Here is a 7,283-nt window from a genome sequence, read left to right as displayed (position 1 = left end):
GTCCGCGGTGGCCCGCCGGTACCGAACCGGGGAACAGAGGGAAGCTAAGCACCAAAGCAGGTTACTCAGACGCCGACTGGGCTCGGAAGCCGCTGTAATGGTCAAATTCGGTGATTGTGGTCTGGACCTCAGGGGTTCATTCCCACCCAAGTCCCGTCAGAAGGCAACAGCCCAACCCGTCCGGATAAGAGCCACTGCCAACGGCCAGAGATCCAAGGGCCAGCGCCTGCAGGCAAAACGGGCTCTCCCGACACGTACAAGTCGGGGAGCGGACCACCCGTGGGAATCCATAGGGGTCAAACACTTACACACAGGTGCAGGGAAAGACAGCCGCCACCAACCCATCCGGGGAGAGTGAAGAAGCCGCAGCCGACTGTGGGCCCCGTCCATCCAGCCGTTTGGTTTACCAGAGACTCTGTCATTGACTATCTGAGTGAGTACACCAGTGCCATCCGGCACAGCGCTGCACCGCTGCCCCGCATCCGCGCTGCCTCCCCGCATCGGCACCTGCACCTATTCCCTACTCACTAACACCCCCCAACCGGGGCCCCGGGACCAACAGCCCCTACCCACGGAGGGGCCAACACCTCAGCTGCTCTCCGCCATCGCCACAACCCCGTGGGTGGCAACACAACCGACATCCCACCACCAAACCTCCCCCTTTTCACTCGTGGGTGAGGAGGCGCTGCTCGAGCCCCCGGGTCCGGCCCCATACTCGAGCCACCAAGGAGCAGAAGCACCGGACCCGAGCGCCAGAGATTCCCCAGGTGAGCGGCGTTCCCCAAAAACCCCTCTCCGCCCGCGACACGTGTGTTATCCATATGTCTGTATGAGATGCGCGTGTGTCCATGTTTGTAGTCCGTATGTAATCCGTATGCCATCAGTTTTGCTAGTACGTGTAGCAGGAAAAAGTCATGTAATGAATGGATTAATATGTTGCTGGTGTGTTCAATTCACTCACCCTCACTGTGTCCTGCAAGATAAATGTGATTTCCTAGGGACCTTTTCTAATCACATGCACCTGTTCCAAAATGATACAATCATTGCCATATTTGCAAAAAAAACCGGACACGGACTATACGGAGTTGCATCCGTGTCACGTATGTGTGCTCACGGACCCATTGAGTTTAATGGGTACGTGTGTGCGTGTTCCGTGAGAAAAACGGACATGCTTCTGTGGTTATATGAACTAGGGAAAAGAGAAAATATTCAGCTCACCCCTCTTCACACCAGGATACCACCACCGATGCACGGAGACGCCCTGGCCTGGGCAGGAGGAACATTCATCAGCAAGAAAAAAAATCCAGCATCAGGACGGAGATATAAATATAAATAGGATAGCACCTGTTCCCCTGTGTCCCTGTGTTCCCCACTGCACTCACGTTTTTTAACGGATCCCAATAAATTTCTAAGTTTTATATTTATATCTCCGTCCTGATGCTGGATTTTTTCTCTTGCTGATGAATGCTTCTGTGGTTAACGCACAAACAAATGTATCATTCCATGCATAAAATCCTTAATAATAACAATCCCCTCCCAGAGATAATTGATACATTATTCTGCAACCCAAATAGTGTGCCTATTTGGAAAAACCAAAAAATATATCAACATTTAATAGAAGATCTAAATTTCGAGAAACTGAAATACATGCTGGATTGGGAGAAGGACCTAAAACAATCTTTTTCTGAAGAGAATTGGCAGATCGGTTTAAAAGCAACAAATTCCTCTATAACTAATAACTATTTGCTCTTCTCTTTTAGAATCCCACTACAAACTTCTCACCCGATAGTATTTTACTCCACTCAGGCTCCACCAAATTAATAAAAACAACTCCTCCTCATGCTGGAGGAACTGTAACGGCACCGGTAGCCTACTGCACATTTTCTGGGATTGCCCAATATTAAAAAACCTCTGGATAGAAATATCCAAACTAATTAATCAAATCACCCATTCCAACATAGTTATTACCCCCCAATTAGCTCTCCTCTCTCTAGACCTTGACCAGATTCATCCATCCTTCAAATTTGTTATTATCCACATCTTCCTCACCACCAGATCCCTTATTGCAGCCAACTGAAAAAATCCCCTCCTTCCATCTATTACACAACTTATTGAAGCATTAGCCCAACACAACAATTTTGAGAAACATTATGCCACTATTAACAATAATTTCCCTAAATATTTCCGGCAGTGGAATCCATGGAATCAATACCGCCAAGGCGTTACATGAGATCAGATGATCCTACTAATTGAATTCTAAGATGTGGTTGTCTTTGTGTTCATCTTATTATTTAGCCTTTAGCTTGAGTTTTCTTATAATATTGAAATCCTCTAGACGTTGACAAATGTGAAATATTTCATAGTTCTCAATTATAACTGTTGTATATGTTTAATCCTCATATTCTCTCTCATATTGCAACCAACTTATTAGATGTTCTCCCTTTCCCAGTTTCCCTCCCTTTTTCCTTCCCCCTCTTCCCAGTTTCCCCAATAAAAATTCACTTCTGTCCTCAACCCCATACTCCTCTTCCTATCCTTACTCCATTTCCCATTTTTATAGTACTTAAATGGTAAGATTATAGAACATAAGAATGATTAATGCAATGACAATACAACTCCTTCAAATTTGTACTTCCCCACAAATTTTCAAAATAAAAAATATTTTAAACACAAACAAACGTATCATGCACACGGACACACGCTCCGTATGGAAAAATGAACGTGTAACTGAGTACATTGATTAACATTGGAGTACGTGTGCCCGTGTCTCCGGTACATGCAGGAACGGACCTAACACGTACCGGAGGCACGTGCGTGTGAAGGTGGCCATAGGGAGGACATAAACTTGCTTAACAATACAGTACAGGCTTTAAGCCCGCTACACACGCTTCAATATATCTCACAATCCGTCGTTGGGGTCAAGTTGTAAGTGATGCACATCCGGCATCGTTTGTGAGGTATCTGCGTGTGACATCTACCTGCGATCAGGATTGAACGCAAAACCGTTGATCGCAAACACATCGCATCATTCTCTAGAATTGAGCGTTTTGTTGCACGAACCTAGTCAATTGTAGTGTGTGACATCCCTCATACGATTTTGGTGTCTGATGCTATGTGCGCAGGTGTGCGCTCTGCACCGCAGCTTAAAAAAGGTCCGCTTCAGAGCGCAGCTGAAAAGCTGCGTTCTGAAGCGCCTCACAATGTCTGTCAGTCACTAATCTCTGTCAGTCGGTCACTATCTCTGTCCCTCACTCTCTGTCCATGTCAGTCTATCCCCCTCTCTCATATACTCACCGATCCCCGATCCCCGGCGCTGCACGGCATTCACACTGCTCCGGCGGCTTTTACTGTTTTGAAAAAGCCGGCCGCCCATTAAACAATCTCGTATTCCCTGCTTTACCCGCCCACCGGCGCCTGTGATTGGTTGCAGTGAGACACGCCCCCCACGCTGAGTGACAGGTGTCACACTGCACCCAATCACAGCAGCCGGTGGGCGTGTCTATACTGTGTAGTGAAATAAATAATTAAATAATTAAAAAAAACGGCGTGCGGTTCCCCCCAATTTTAAAACCAGCCAGATAAAGCCATACGGCTGAAGGCTGGTATTCTCAGGATGGGGAGCTCCACATTATGGGAAGCCCCCCAGCCTAACAATATCAGCCAACAGCCGCCCAGAATTGCCGCATACATTATATGCGACAGTTCTGGGACTGTACCCGGCTCTTCCCGATTTGCCCTGGTGCGTTGGCAAATCGGGGTAATAAGGAGTTATTGGCAGCCCATAGCTGCCAATAAGTCCTAGATTAATCATGTCAGGCGTCTATGAGACACCCTCCATGATTAATCTGTAAATTACAGTAAATAAACACACACACCCGAAAAAATCCTTTATTAGAAATAAAAACACAAACATATACCCTGGTTCACCACTTTAATCAGCCCCAAAAAGCCCTCCTTGTCCGGCGTACTCCAGGATGCTCCAGCGTCGCTTCCAGCGCTGCTGCATGGAGGTGACCGGAGCTGCAGCAGACACAGCCGCTCCGGTCACCTCCACGCAGGTAATGAAGACAGCCGCGCGATCAGCTGCTGTCACTGAGGTTACCCGCTGTCACTGGATCCAGCGGTGGCCGCGGATAACCTCAGTGACAGCTCAGCTGATCGCGCTACTCACCTCAGTTGCTGCGTGGAGGTGATAGGAGCGGCGGTGAGTAGCGCGATCAGCTGAGCTGTCACTGAGGTTACCCGCGGCCACCGCTGGATCCAGTGACAGCGGGTAACCTCAGTGACAGCAGCTGATCGCGCGGCTGTCTTCATTACCTGCGTGGAGGTGACCGGAGCGGCTGTGTCTGCTGCAGCTCCGGTCACCTCCATGCAGCAGCGCTGGAAGCGACGCTGGAGCATCCTGGAGTACGCCGGACAAGGAGGGCTTTTTGGGGCTGATTACAGTGGTGAACCAGGGTATATGTTTGCGTTTTTATTTCTAATAAAGGATTTTTTCGGGTGTGTGTGTTTATTTACTGTAATTTACAGATTAATCATGGAGGGTGTCTCATAGACGCCTGACATGATTAATCTAGGACTTATTGGCAGCTATGGGCTGCCAATAACTCCTTATTACCCCGATTTGCCAACGCACCAGGGCAAATCGGGAAGAGCCGGGTACAGTCCCAGAACTGTCGCATATAATGTATGCGGCAATTCTGGGCGGCTGTTGGCTGATATTGTTAGGCTGGGGGGCTCCCCATAACGTGGAGCTCCCCATCCTGAGAATACCAGCCTTCAGCCGTATGGCTTTATCTGGCTGGTTTTAAAATTGGGGGGAACCGCACGCCGTTTTTTTTAATTATTTAATTATTTATTTCACTACACAGTATAGACCCGCCCACCGGCTGCTGTGATTGGGTGCAGTGTGACACCTGTCACTCAGAGTGGGGGCGTGTCTCACTGTAACCAATCATAGGCGCCGGTGGGCGGGGAAAGAAGGGAATACGAAATTGTTTAATGGGCGGCCGGCTTTTTCAAAACAGTAAAAGCCGCCGGAGCAGTGTGAACGCCGTGCAGCGCCGGGGATCGGGGATTGGTGAGTATGAGAGAGGGCTGCTAACTTCAGTAACTTAGGAGATTAGCGGTCACCGGTGAGTCCTTCACTGGTGACCGCTAATCAGGACGCGACACAGACAGAGCCGCAGCATGACAATGAAGTCGGGTGAAGTTCACCCGAGTTCATTCTGACAGTGCGGCTCTGTCTGTGTCTGCTGTCATCTGCCATTCAGCTCTGCTACATGGCTGTCTGTGTCTGCTGTCAGCGGCCATGTAGCAGAGCTGAATGGCAGATGACATAGTAAAAACACATCCCTACACATTACACACGCTTGGCAAGTCAATAAATAAAAAAAAAAAAAGGTGCCCAATGCATACGTCACAGAACACATGATCTAAAGGATCGCACATAACATTGATCAATTTAACATAGACTACTAACGCTCGTGTGACAGCAAATGAACGACCAACGTGAAATCTCATAAGATCCCGTATGCAACCTGGGCGTATCACATCGCAAATGCGATTGTACAACTAATTGCAACGTGTAAAGTGGGCTTTAGAGTCTTCTACCCAAGACATATACACAGCAAAAAAAACACAACTAATTGATTAACATTCTCAGCATATCCATCTACTATTTAACCCCTTCATGACCTTGGACGGATCTATCCGTCAAGGATTGTGTCCCGTTAAGCCCCGCCCCCTGCCGCGGGCAGGCGGCTGCGGTCAGCACACATATCAGCTGTTTTCAACAGCTGACATGTGTGCCTGCATGTTGCGAGTGAAATCGCTTCCACTCGCAACATTTAACCCCTTAAATCTCGCTGCCAAAGTCTGGCAGCGAGATCTATATGCGCACGGCCATGTTTTTACTTACCGCCGCCCCCACCGGAAGTCACGTGAGTGATCACGTGATGTTCAGTGGTTGCCATCGTAGCACAGGGTCATGTGATGACGCCTGCAGCTACGAAGTTTCACTTTCGTTTTTCCTCGGCACGGAGCAGAGGGAAACTGGAAGTGACTGAATCTGCTGTTTACAGCTGTATAGCTGTGATCAGCACATAGATAAGAGCGATCGGATTGCTGATCGCTATAGCCTCCTAGGGGGACTAGTAAAATAAAAAAAAAAAAGTAAAAAAAAGTTTTAAATAATAATAAAAAAAAAAAAAACACCTAAAAGTTCAAATCACCCCCCTTTCACCGCATTGAAAATTAAAGGGTTAAAAAAAAATAAATATACACATATTTGGTATCGCCGCGTTCAGAAATGCCCTATCTATCAAAATATAAAATCAATTAATCTGATTAGTAAACGGCGTAGTGGCAAAAAAATTCCAAACACCAAAATTACGTTTTTTGGTTGCCGCATGTTTTCCGCAAAATGCAATAACAGGCGATCAAAACATAGCATCTGCGCAAAAAGGTACCATTAAAAATGTTAGCTCGAGATGCAAAAAATAAGCCATCACTGAGCCATAGATCCCGAAAAATTAGAACGCTACGTGTTTCGGAAAATGGTGCAAAACGTGTGCCCCTTTTATTGGACAAACTTGTGAATTTTTTTTAACCCCTTAGATACAAGTAAACCTATACATGTTTGGTGTCTACAAACTCGCACCGACCTGTGGCATCACATAGATACATCAGTTTTACCATATAGTGAACACGGTGAATAAAACATCCCAAAAACTATTGTGCGATCACATTTTTTTTGCAGTTTTTCCACACTTGGAATTTTTTTGCTGTTTTCCAGTACACTATATGGTAAAACCTATGATTTCATTTAAAAGTACAACTCGTCTTGCAAAAAACAAGCCCTCATATGGCAAGATTGACGGAATAATAAAAAAGTTACGGCTCTCGGAAGAAAAGGAGCAAAAAACAAAAACGCAAAAACGGAAAGTGCCCGGGGGCTGAAGGGGTTAATATGGTGGATGATGGTGAGAACAGAAACAGGAGAAATAATATTAGACTTTGTGGCCTACCTGAGACCATTGGGACACAGGAACTGATGCCTGCCCCCCAAGATATCTTTAATTCCCTCCTGGAGCATCCCGCTGTAACCCATATTGAAATGGACATAGCCCATTGCACACTTGGCCCCAAAAAAATGGACCTAAGAGGGGACGTTATTTGTAGGTTCCACTTTTTTCAACTTAAGGAGGCTATTATGCACAAGGCTCTGGAAAAAGAGGCTATCAACTTTGATGAGAGCCCTCTAGAACCTCTCTTAGATCTCT

The sequence above is a fragment of the Anomaloglossus baeobatrachus genome, chromosome 1 (assembly GCF_048569485.1).
Source record: "Anomaloglossus baeobatrachus isolate aAnoBae1 chromosome 1, aAnoBae1.hap1, whole genome shotgun sequence".
NCBI lineage: Eukaryota > Metazoa > Chordata > Amphibia > Anura > Aromobatidae > Anomaloglossus > Anomaloglossus baeobatrachus.
The sequence above is the reverse complement of the archived record's forward strand: the minus strand, read 5'-3'. Positions refer to the sequence as shown.